Here is a 14,096-nt window from a genome sequence, read left to right on the forward strand (position 1 = left end):
TATTTCACTCCGTTGTTTGTCTTTTTGTCTGTTTTTGACGTTTTGACTAGAGCGAGCGAAATGCCTCGCCAACCTAAACATATCCCATGACTTTGTCTATCGATTCTTGTTGACTATAAAGAGTTAAATCGCCTTTGTTAAAGCACATGGTGCGAACAGGGCAATGGCGTTTTTAAGTACTTTGTAAAATATGTCAAAGCTAGGGGTAAAATGTCCTTTTTGTCAACAAATCCAATTTTAAGTATACTTAATGCATTTCTGCTTGCTCTAGTCGAGTTTAAGATTTCCTGCGTCTTAGTTAGGCTTTGATACCAGTCGGTCATTTCATTAGTGTCTCGTTTGCGATGGACGTCGCCTTGAAACTCGTTTTTCAATTTAATTGAACATTTCACGTTTTCAATTTAATTGAATGTGTCGCATTGCCTTGCTTCTCTTCTGTCTAGACAGCCAGGAAAGTTTCCAGCTCGTTGTTCTACCGTTTAAGGTTTCTTAGTAGGATGAATGAAATAGGTTTGTCTAGGTAGATCGGATCTAGAGAGAGCAAGGCCGTGCCTAGATCTAAATCAAAAGATTTGTTTGTTTTCCTAAACTTGTTATAATTTGGCTGTTTTTCTCCCAAGGAGGTAGGGACTGGTTTTAGTACAAACATTAATAAAATCGTTACCAATTTTGGCTGTAGTCTTGCGGCATATAAACTCTTTTTCTTATATTTTAGCGTTAAAAAGTATAAATTAAAAAAATATTTTTGATTCGCCGGGATAGTGCAATAGAAGATAGTTTAGTATCTAATATATTAACCAATTATAATCTAGTGTAAATATTCACTCTTTTGCCTTCGTTCCTAGGTGGAGAACGATATTTTATCGACCTCTGATTGTGTGCATGAAAATTTTCGAATATCATTAAAATATTTAAAAAACCCTCTAAATGTAAAGAGTATGTAAAGACCCTATTTCATAAAACTAATGGATACATTTTAAATCCTAAATTGGCAACACTTGCAACAGTTACAAATTGTGATTGGAAGATTTTAATGAGGGTTGCCAATTTAGAAGAAACCTCCTAGTTTTGTAAAATAGATTTCCATCGGTGTCCTCTTCTTGATTTCCGAGCTATCACTTTAAAAAACCGACAGAACTAATCTCAATATGGAAATAGTAATTTTAAGTCTTAAAAACATCGCCGGCCCGATTTTAGTCTATAAAAAAGTAAATCATTCGAAAATTGGCTGCGTTGGACATTATTGTAATATATTATTTTAACCTGCACACAAGCACACAGGACGAGGTAAAGAAACGCTGACGTGATTTTGACGGCTTTTTTATAATTATTATGTACTTAACGAAATTGTAAGGTAAGAGGGTAGCGGCTAGGAGAGTAGTCTACCGAACCAACCGACCACGAACGCAAATAGACTGTAGAAAAAAGACTTGCGCGAATTTTTTGATGGTTTTTTTCATGATTTTGAAACGGTTTTTTCATGTCGTGTGTTTTTTCGGAATTAACAAAACGAGGCTTTAAAGTGCCTTGGAGTGGTGAAGCGAGCTGGTGTACCCTGTCTAGCCACCCGTGATGCCTTGTAGCCGGTTAAGACGTGCATTAACAGCCTGAAACATAAGCCTCCTTCTATCGACTAGAGCACGTTAAAGCTTACCACGCGTTTACTCTATAGGTTGATGGAAGTCTTGAATGAGGATATGATAAACTGTAAAAAAGAATACATCTGTCAATCAAAATAACGGCTACGTGGCTTTCTTGCGCGGTCTCTTGTCAGCTTAGTAGTTTTTTATTTCGTCCAAGATCTGAACTAAACGATTGAGCTGCGCAATACGACTATCACTGCATTTTCATAAAACTACCAGTTGCTTTTTATTAGCCGAAATTGGCAATACTTGTCGATTAGAAGGTTCTAAAATGCAACCTATAGCGTTATGAAAAAGAGCGATTTTACTTCGAATACGACTTGGTAACCGATCCGTGCTCTAAGTTCTAAATTTGCTTCGAGCAATCACAAGGGTCGCTGAAGACGATGGCACCGTGATTGGTGGTTTAGCAAATCTAGACAAGTCATAGTTTCTTGACCAAACACGCGTTTCGGTTTGAAAATTGTAATTGCTAAAACGTTGATAATAAAGTTTGGGGTCAATTTTCATCCAACTACGCAAGTGGTCTATTTTGTAAAAAATCTGAACTCGAAGGTAAATGCCCGTTTCGATTTTTCTAAAAGTTAAGTAGGTACAATTATATAGTAGAGCATCTAGTAAATTATTTGCCCTAATACGTGTGCAGTGCGACTTTTTATATCTAATTAAGTAAATAATCCAAGTATAACACGTCGTAGTCGAATTTGAAACATAGGTATATTATATATTTTTTCTTATAATAATGTAATAATAAGTATGTATTTCGTATAAAAAGTCGCACAGCTCTACATGATACAAAATGCACACACTTGTGTGAACTTCTAGCGAATAGTAAAATTAAAATAGTCTCTGAATAATAGCAAATTAAAGTTGCGAGTTCGAAGTTTTCTCTCGAAATAATTAATAAACTAGATATTTCCTAGAGATATTTTTGAAACACGCCTCTTCAGCCAGATCACGTTTGACATTCTCACTCACACTTGGCACTTTTCTATCGTCCATTACATAAAAGACCGTTACTTTGTAAAGGCCCACGTTTAAGGTGATTATTCAAAAAAATTTCGAACTGCATTTTCAAATCTTCTCTTTTTCGTAATTTTATGTGACAACACTTCTTATGTTTAGAAAATTTTTTGTTTGTACAAGAGTTTATTTTTCGAAACAACTGACTCTGAATCGCTGTGTGATGTGGACGTTTTTATTTGATTTTATTTTGTATGGAAAATTAGTTTTTTTTAATAAAATCTTTACGTGCACTAGGCGGTGTGTGCATTTTCCATTTTGGTGGTTCTTTTGTATGAAATTGCTCAATGTTTTTGGAAAATTGTTTGATGTGCCCCCTACCCTCCTAGATGATGAGTTGAAACGAGGCGGGACGCGTGAATGGGTTTTGTATGGTCGCACTGTCCCATTTTGTATTTTTGTATTTTTATAAAAAACGATAATTGTGAATCGGACGTGATTTTTTACTTTACGCGCAATGTAGTAGCTGTGAGCTTCGAGATTGATTTGACAAACGTTTGATGACAGACCTCCAAGACGAGAGACCTGTGCTCCTTGGAGGCCCGTCGCTCCAGCTAAAATATTAATTGGTGTTAGATTTAAATTTAAAATGACCGAGGTGTGTTTGGGATTGTCTGTCGGCGAGCGGTGGGCTAGTTTTGCTCTACTCTAAGGACGTCGTAATGGTGTTGCAGCCGCCATTTTGACGACGCCATCTTGTCGGTACTTGAACTGTTTCCGCTATCTAGTTCGAATCGGGGAGAAAGTTTCGATTTTCTTTCTCTCTCGCTTTTGTCTTGTTTCTTTGTAGTTACTTTGTTGTTAAGGGTTTACGCACTTATTTTTGCTTCATGATTTGTGTCGCGAAAATAACTTCTTGATTCGCCTCACGGTATTTTAGTTTTGACATTGGTTTAAGGTCGCTTTTTGAAAATGAAAATTGCATTTTTTAGTTGATTTCGAGGAGAGTTTAGTTGGTGACGCCGTGGGGCGACGTTTTAGTTTGCGTTTCGTTCGTTAGTTTGTAGGTTGTTTTTGCTTGCTTTCTTGTTTACCCCGTCGCGGCGGGTTTGTTCTTGTTGTTTGTACGTTGTCTGTTTTCTATTAACTTTAGCGTAACAGGTGTTCAAGGCTATTGGATATATTTTCATTTTAGATTGTAATTTTGTCGTTTGGCATATCACTGCGCGAGGCAACTCTACGGGGGGCATTGGTGTCATTCGAATAACGTTCTTATAGATTTTTTGACGTGAAATTTGTACTTTTTTAAAGATATCGTAGCTAATCTTTGAATTGTAACGAGTTGTTGTTGTTAAAGTAATCGAAGTCGGTGTTTCGTCCCCTCGTCGTTCTGAGTGAGTTTTTTTCGCACTTTTTCACTCATGTGTACATATGATTCGATCGTACGTTGGACTTTCTTAGTAAAACAAAATGTAAAAAAAAATCCGCGTTAAATAAAGGTTTTTTACAATTCTTCGGAAGCGGACCGAGGTTAGGAAATTTTTCGTCTTAGCGAGCTCGGCGCGACCGAGCGTGTAAACTTCATGCTAGGAGTTTAGTAAAATTATTACATAAAGTAAATAGCGTAAAGTAGCGCAATTCATTAAATACCTACCTAGTTGAGTATTGTATAATGAAAATAGTACCTTAATACCTTAACGTTGCTAGACAATATTATGTTTGTATAAACATTTCTTGCACCAGTTTGTCAAAGTGTTTTCGATTTTTCACCGTTTTGATGTTCAGAGTTGTCACGAAATAGTGTTGGTTAGCTGTGTGCGGCGCTCTGGTCCTGTTACTAGATAAAAACGATCCAATTTCCACCAATCAGAGCTCGTGTATCACGTGATAAACGCTTTTGATTGGTGAATTCAAATGCTGAACCAGAGTGTAGCGCAGGCCGGATGGTGCATTGAAATTATTTTTTATAATGAATTTTGAAATACATGGACTCCTCTGGTAAATAAGTCAAGTTTTGTCGTCAGCTTAATATGACTAGACAAAATTGTTACCCGCTTGTCAGACCCAAAAAGAGTTTTAAAACTACAAATATAACATGGTGCAAACACAAAACGAAGATAATAATTATTTGCTACTTTCTGGATGTGACAAGTGGTTGGAGTCTGTTACTATTTTAATTTGAAATAAGATTTATATATTTTTATAAACAGTTGAGTGGGTTGTTGCATAGAATCAATTTTGTTGATAAATTAGTAACATTGACACATGAATTGATTTGGAGAGATTTCATTTGACCCAATCTCTTTTCTGTAAGAGCTACTTTTTATAATGATATTCTAAAAAAACTAGTGACAGCTTTAGTGAGAAGTAATTAAGGTTATTTTTAAGCTTTCTTTTAGAGTTAAGCACATTAAACTTCATTATCCAAAAGATATGACATCGCATACGATAATGCAACAACAACTAATGCCTTAATTTCGTTCAAGGATCTGTTTTAATAGTTTTTTCTATTATTTGATAGTTTTTAACGAAAGAGAAAAATCCACAGATAAAAAACGAGCTAGTGATGCCACAGTTACGTACAATCACGAGCAATAATGGCGTCATCCAAAACTATTAACATTGACAGTTCTGATTATTATGTTTACTGTAGCTATATTATAACGAGTTAGTGTTTTTTCTGTGGGTTGATCTCTGGATAGCAAAATGTTATAGTCAATCGTTATTTATTTGAATGTCATTATCTATAAGGCAAACTTAGATGCCCAGTGGCGTCCTGCAATTATGTGCTGTCTTATCTTTTGTAAGTAGGATTATAAATTGGGGCAAATGAAATCTTCCCACTGTATATTGTTTTGAAAATTACAAGGAAATGAATTTTGGTTGTCTAATGAAATTTTGGATGTATCTGTTTCATCTTGTACCACACGCCCTGGTTTGAAATGCTTTTATTTTAGATTTCATTGTGAAAATATTAAAATGAATTTGAAACTTTCTCCCTGTGTTTCATGTTTGTAGTTTGTTTGTAGTGCAATTGACTCGAATTTTTTTGTATCCTTTCCTCGCATTTTCTTGCAAGCTTAGCTTGGAGGTGATTGTTTAAACTGCATTTTGATGTCTGTGAAACCAAATTTTGATATCTGTAAAATTAAATTTAGGCTTAAAAACATTGCAATTCAGCTTGAAAGAAAATGCGAGGTGAAACATCACATGGCTTCTTACGAATCTTCTTTGTGTTGTCACAGATCCTATTTTTGTAAGTACATTATTTTTTTACTTTTTTAAAAGCGGTATTTTCTCCAAACTTGACCAAAGACAACGCGTCCAAAGACAGGAGGCGCAAGCTCCTCCGCTCGACAAAAATTAAATAAACGGCCAGTCCATCGCTTTTCTGGTTGTCAAAAGTCACTGTCAAAAATTAACATTTTGACATTGAATTGAATTGCGGCGGCAAAACCTTGTAATTTCACAAGTTTTTTATAGCACTCAAAATAGTGCTGTACTTCCCTAACGCTTAGAGCTGTACAACAAAATTTAGTTTCGGCAAATGTAATCGAATTGGCAGTGACTGTTGAAAATGAGATGAAATAGTGATGGGTTAGCTAGCGTGAGGCTTTCGACTTTTTATTTCATTTTTGCCTCGAGTAAATGATTCCTATTTTTACTTAATTCTGGAGAAAGTGTGGCTTCAGTACCTAGACGTTTTGTATTTTTTTTATACATATATAGCCCGCTTGTTTTGATGTATTTTTGACGTTATTCCTATTTATTTATTTTTTACCTTTTTGTAAAACTTTTTTAAATTTTATTAATTGTAGTTACTTTAATCACCGTAGTTTAGTCATCGTTTATTATTAGTGTTAATGTTTTTCAGTATTTTGAAAGTTTTTGCCAATAAAGAGTTATTATTGCACATTGGCCATAAGACAGTAAATTTAAGAGTATAATATATATATACATATATATGTATATTTAAACTATTTGAAGTAAACAGAATAAGGAAATGTAAAATTCGTTCGCTGAGTAGATCCAAATTTCTAAATCGGAGCTTTACTTGAAATAATTGTATTGTTTCTTTTTTTATTTAGAAAATTATTTTTTCTATACAAAATGAAGTAATACAGTTTTTTATATATTTGTATTTATGTAAAAACTAAAGATTATCGTAGGTGTAACTAAGTAGTTTGAATTTACCTGCGTTTTTTTTTTAATTAAGAGTGATTTTTATTTTTGTTGTTTGGATAATAGTATTATTATCTTAGAGTTACGAAAACCCGTGGGAGTTGGAGTGGCAGGAAGAGTTTTTTGTCAGACTGATAAAAATATGATTGAAAATAATGTAAAATTGCTTCTAAACTAAACCTAAACGTGCTATTACCGATACCCTTAAACAATTTGGTCACAAAAATCGTATCAGTCTTTCAAAAAAACGATTTTTCACTAAATTCTTTGTTTCTCTATATCTTAGCGCACTCTACCTCCTAACAGGTTGTGTAGGTATTGTTTAAAACTGAAATACTTGGATTTTTATATGAATTTTATTATTATAATATGGTATTTTACTAAATATTAGTCCAATATTAAATCTTTACATGCTTGTTTTATTTTAATGCCCCATTGATTTTGACCCGCAAACAGAAAGAAAGCGTAAATACAAACTTAGTACCTATAAAATTATTTTTTATGTACTATACACATCGCATAGAGCAACACGGGACTCCGCGAACTGTACACTTTCAAAAACTGGTTCGGTACATCCAATAAACTTCGAAAGAGAAAATATGTAATCAAAATTTAACTAAATACAATTTATTTGCGAGAACACATAAAATACAAAAAGGTGGTAACATCATTTAAATAACAATGTTGTGATGTGGAAGGCACAGTACAGACAAGAAACATAATAATAACACACCAATAAAAAAAAAACACTTAACATGTTGTAGAGAAGTAATTTTAATCCTCCAATTAAAGTTATATAGTCGAATAAAACCAAGTGGGTGTAGATAAATATATCTGGTAAAATATTATCAGATTCAACACAAAAATATCATAAATTACATACATACATACATAAACTCACGCCTATTTCCCACCGGGATAAGCAGAGACTATAGAATTCCATTTGCTTCGATCCTGACACACTTCTCTTGCTTTGGGGTGGAGATAGTAAATATCATAATAACATTATAACTGACATATTTAATGAAAACCTTAATTAGTTGGTCTTTCCCTTTTTCTATGTAATTATGCTTAAATATGAATGTAAACGACGACGGTGGAGGGACGAGCTGGACGCCTTACGGCACACTTGGCAGAACGGTGCCCAAGACAGTGAGGGTTGGAAAGAGAAGTGGGAGGCCTTAGCTCAGCAGTGGGACATTACAGAAAAAAAATATTTTATATAAATTCCCTCAATAAACCGGAGGAAAAACATTACCTATTATTATGTTTTACAATATTATAAACATGACTATCGATTCTGGCGCATCAAACTTAATTTTAATTTAGTTTTAGAAGTTTGATGCGCTATTTCTACTTCTTTCTTGCACTCATCGTAAGTGAAGGACAGCACAATATTATGATTTGTTAAATATAAAGTTATATAAAAGTAAAGTAAGAGGACTTTTATTACTGGAAATAAAGGAGAGAAAGTAAGTATAAGTTAACCAAAGCGTATTATTCCTTGTTCCATTGCTCTACATTCAATAATAAATAGTAAAATTATAAAGTTTTAGGATAGCAACACTAACCTGATCTATTTGTCTTTGATTCAAGTTATGCGCTTTTCAAACAGAATTTGCGTAATAAGTAAAGTTTTGCGTTCAAAAAAAACGACGAAACGTTTCGAGAAAGGATAAATAGTGCTCGCCCTTGCGCTTCGCTTTGCTCGTGTTGGTGGGGGCATTCCCGTGCCCAGATCATAAGTGAACTATCTCCACCCCAAAGTTATATAGCGCTCACCCTCTCTCACTTAACAATACAATTTCAAATGACAAAAAAACGCAGCATCTGACAAACACTGTTCTATAGTCGTTGGATATTTGATTGATTAGTCTGTGTTATTGGAATTCTGCTTATTTTTTCGCTTTTCCAACTGAATTCCTATATTTACTCGTATAATACTCAAGCGAATAGTGTTTTAAGTGTATGTGTCACTGCCATTTAGTTAGAAAAACACTTGAAGGTGTAATAAAAGTGTTTTTAAAATGTCTGAAAGTGCGAAGGCGCCTCATTCGTCGGGAGCTATATTTGAGGGTCCCAACGGTCACAAATACGGCTACAACCCATTTTCACACACCCAGCATCATCCTTCACCTATTCAACAGAAGCAGCTTGTGGTTTTGTCGAGCCAATCTTCGGGAATCGTGAATCATTTTTGCGCCCACTGTCGCTTGACGTTCATTGATAACAATGAGTTTGAACACCACAATGTAGAGATGCACGGACATAAGAAGATATTAACTTGTACAATTTGCACAGCAACGTTTCGAAGGCAGGACCATCTAAAACGGCACATGCAAAGTCTGCATTTCAACCAAAAATATTGCACCTGTCCTGTTTGCAAGAAAGATTGTAAGCGGCAAGATATTCTACTGAAACATATTAAGAGAAAACACACGACTACTACTGAAATTTTTCACTGTAGAGAGTGCGAGTTCCAATGTAATTCGCATACGGAGTTAGAAAAGCACGAATGTAGTCATCTATTAACTGAGAGACACATCTGTGTTCATTGCAACGCAACATTTAAACGGAGAGATCATATGCTAAGGCACGTGAAGTCACAGCATTTGAATCAGAGCGTCGTCTGTCCGGTTTGTAACCAATCGTATAAAAGAAAAGATCATGTAGTAAGACATGTGAGAGAAAAACATAAAATGGGTTATCTAAACGGTAAGTTGGTAACGTCACAAGATATGTTTTAAAGAATCTTTGTGAAAAAATAAAGGTGACAACAAAATGCGCTTCGAGGATGAGGTGATCTCACAAAAGATTCAGCAAAATACTCAACCCACCGGCCGACTGTTATAAGCTCACGGCTATATCCCAATTGGGGTAGTCAGAGGTACATCTATTGCACGATGAACTAAGTACCCATGCCTAACCAGCAGACCGTATAGAAGTTCATATAATGAGTATTGGTAGAAAAAAAACACTAGAGAAACGTAACAAAAACTAAAAAGAACAAAGGTACTATTACACCCCTTATAAGCATGATTAGAATGAGAGCAGGACAGAGATATATTGCTTAGTGCGAAAGAGACAAATAGATATGTCTCTCTTACACTCATGGCATACAGCTTAGTATGATAGAGACAAGACATAATATCAGTTGAAACATGCAATATTATACAGTTAGTGACACCATAACAAAAACTTTAAGGGATGATTCAGACTATGATTCTGAAGTGGAATTTTCCATCGTAAAAGTGTGAAACTGAAAATAATAAAAAAAACACTAAAATCAACTCAGAATCATGGTATCAATCATCACTCTCAGTCATTACTGGCTGATCACCTGATTGTCTGAAAGATGATCCGTGCTTCGGAGGGCATGTTAAGCCGTTGGTCCCGGTTACTACTTACTGATGTAAGTAAGTAGTCGTTACATGAGCCATGTCAGGGGCCTTTGGCGCTCAATAGTAATCCTGAGACCAGGGCTGATGGGGCTGACCTCACAACCCACACGATAGAAGAAGAAGAAGATCACTCTCAGTATTTGTTACGGTGTCACTGACACCTTCTATGTGACCATATTGCTAAGGTAACAATTCCTTCCTACCTAAATCATTTTACTTGCAATACAAAACATTGTATCCTAAACCTGACAGGGAATCGAACCCGAGACTTTTCAGTCATGATTACTATGCCTGGTTGTAAAGATGAATTTTTAGGTAATTTTTATATTAAGTATTTGTTATGTTTAACGTATGATTGTTAAGTGTATGTATGGAAAAGATGTAAATAAATATTACATATTTAATGACGTCTACAATTTTTTATTTTCATTTAGGTTTATATTCACGCCTATCATTCCTATGGGGTGGGCAGAGATACAAGTCGTCTCGCTCGCGGGTTTGACATGTCCGGTTTTTTACGGAAGCGACTGCCTGTCTGACCTTCCAACCCGCGAAGGGAAAACCAGCCCAATACAGTCCATATTTACCGTCTCAGTAAGTATGTAGTCGTAACATGAACCATGTCAGGGACCTTTGCCGACTTAATATTAACCCTGACACCAGATAAGATCGCAAAAACATATTTCGTGCTGGAACAATACTTCTGTGGACCATTAGACCATTGACCATGGACCATTTTTTCCTCAAAAACTTCACTAATCTGCAGTGGAGTAGCGTGGTGGGGTATATTTCATACCCCCTCCGGTTGATTGAGGGGAGGCCTGTGCCCAGCAGTGGGACAAAAATGGCTGAAAACCAGCGCTGGCTGGTGCCATAACATAGCACAAGCTGAGCTATTTCCTTTTTCCAGTAATCATAAACATAATAAACGACCTCTGTGGTCCAGTAGTTGAGCGTTGGGCTCCGGAGGCCCCGGGTTCGAAACCCGGTGGGGACATATCACAAAAATCACTTTGTGATCCCTAGTTTGATTAGGACATTACAGGCTGATCACCTGATTGTCCGAAAGTAAGATGACCCGTGCTTCGGAGGCACGTTAAGCCGTTGGTCCCGGTTACACTTACTGATGTAAGTTAGTAGTAGTTACGTGAGCCATGTCAGGGGCTTTTGGCGGCTCAAGTAAAGTTGATGAGGTTGGTATTCCACCTCACAACCCACACGATAGAAGAAGATAAACATAATTAGCTCTTAAAACAGTTCAAATTCAAATTCAAAAATATCTTTATTCAGTAGGTAACATAGTTACACTTTGAATCGTCAATTTTTACATAACGAACGTCTCATCCGCCTAAAACTACTGCAGCTTCTCACAACCTGTATAGCCGGGGAAAAGAAGCTGCAAGAAAAACCTCGGCACAGGGCCCTAGACGTTCTTTAAAAAAATAAAAATAAACATAAAATATTGATATACAATTGATTAATTTAGCTGCCTAATATCAGTTCTCAGACAGTTAATCCCATGCATTCATATCTTCTAAATAATCACTAACTTTATAATAACCTTTTTTGTAAAGTTTTTGTTTAACTACTGTCTTAAAGCAGTTGAAAGGCAAATTCTGAATGTCAATGGGAATCTTATTGTAAAAACGTATACATTGCCCCTTAAAAGATAGTAAAGGTAATCCTATTATCCTTCATCCGCTCTACGTGTCCAAATCAACTTAACATTCCCTTCTCAATCTTAGTCACTATATCGTCTTTCACCACATCTCATACATATGCGTTAAAATGTGCTTGAAATAGTCTTCAACCTTGCGTGACTTATTGGTATAAGTTTCTAAAGCAGGGTTATGAAGTTATGAACTAATATTATGTTTCTGGAGAGAGTTTATGATGTCACTTACACCCCGTACCAGTACATACAGGTAGCCATACAAGTAGGTATGGGTGTTAGTGACACCGTAACGAATACTGAGGGGGATGATTCAGACCATGATTCTGAGTTGAAACCAAGTGGAATGTCCTGTTGGAAAATTCATGAGAATTTCTGTGTTTTTTTAAATTATTTTCCGGTCAATACTTTTGCGACGAAAAGTTCTTATGGCCTGAATCATACTTTAAAGTTTTCGTTACGATGTCACTAACACCCTGTATAGCTATCAGATACTTATCTGGCAGATAGTGTTACTGCTATAAAAATAGTTAAGTTAATCTTAAAATTTAAGTTTTTATACCATAAGTTTTTAAGTTTTCTCGTCGCGTGTTGGAAGGTTAAACAGGCAGTCGCTTCTGTAAAAAACCGGACCTGTCAAATCTTCAGGTTAGGTAAGCGGGCCCTGTGGAAAACGGGATGACGCTCGCGAGATGATGATGAAGTTTATACCTTATGCAATGTATTAAACAATCTTCAGGTTAGGTAAGCGGACCATTTCATACTTTTTCATAGGCTGTTTACGTTTTTGTAAATGTATTTATGGAGGGTAGCTCTACACAATGAGTGCACTAGACGCCACTGCTCTAGTTTGTACCACTAGCATCATACACCATTGAGATAACTAAACTGGTACTATTAATAGTCGAAGAGTTAAAAAAAACATACCCTACTCATATAAAACTCACGCGGAGAATCAGCACCAATATTTACCAACCAATGTAGAGGCAATAAATATTTACTTACACATAACATAACACATATACACATAACCATTGTGACATGGTGCGAGGAGCAGGCATCGAGACAAGCTTTTGCGGGTTTGCCGATGTCTGTATTAATTCCAATGTTTGTAACATTGTTTTTATAACAAAATAAATAAATAAATATTAAAATAATAATAAATAAGGTTACGACAGAAATACATCCTTCTTTTGACGTGACTTAGTGTAGATTTGCCGCAGATGGCATTAACTACTTGGCCAGACAAAGTGCGGGAAAAGGGAGTGCTAAGGACTCTCACCCGGTACAAAATAAAAAACATATCGTCGTCTGAGAGGAAGAATATTTGAAAGAATTAATCGACCCTAGTGGGTCGATAGCGATAAGCGCTGATTGAGAGAAATCGGATCGGGGTTCGGAAATACATCCGTCCATCGAGCTTTCTGTTAGACCAACGTGATAGGTGAGTCGTATCTATAATGGTCGAGCCAACTGTGTTAGTGAAAACTGCACTTGAGATAAATTAATAACGTGAGTAGTCAAGTAATCAAAAACAACTTGCAGCCACTGTTGATACGAAGTCCTAAGATGGATATGATGAACCTTATGGTGACAAGCGATCAGCATATTGCCTATAAGTAACAATTGTCCATTATGTTAGAAAGGACACAAGCCGTGTGTCGGTATTTACGAAATGCACGGAAAGTCAAGCAGCTGAACGTGTTCTAATTACGTTTCATTCGCTCCAGTCTAGAATAAAAGCAAATTAAATTCACAAAATAAATTCGCGAAAACATAGTACCGCTTCACCAACCCTATTTTGGAGGGTTCATCACACCCTGCACCCCTCGGAGCTCTCTTTCCCCCTTATAACACACCCTATATACCGTCTCGCTCACTCCCATTGGGAATATAGGAAGTTCTCTTTCCCGCGTAAATGCCAAATCGATTTTCCGACATATTTTCTTACGCGTTGGAGAGCAGTGCACGTGAATTTCGGACATTCGGCCATTGAAGAAATCCTTGTATGTTTTCGAACAAAATAAACACTTTTTAACGTTATATTTAGTGAATATTATAATTATTGTGCGTTTCTCATTGTTTATAGTATTTTATTGCATTTCAAGTGGATTCTGTGCGTGAAATTGTCACTTGTTGAAGACGGTGAGTGTTTTTTTATTACCTATATTTACTACACGTCGATATTAAAAAACCTTTTAAAAATATTTTTGTTTTTTTATCAAAATGTCTGAA

The sequence above is a fragment of the Pectinophora gossypiella genome, chromosome 29 (genome assembly GCF_024362695.1).
Source record: "Pectinophora gossypiella chromosome 29, ilPecGoss1.1, whole genome shotgun sequence".
Taxonomy (NCBI): Eukaryota; Metazoa; Arthropoda; class Insecta; order Lepidoptera; family Gelechiidae; genus Pectinophora; species Pectinophora gossypiella.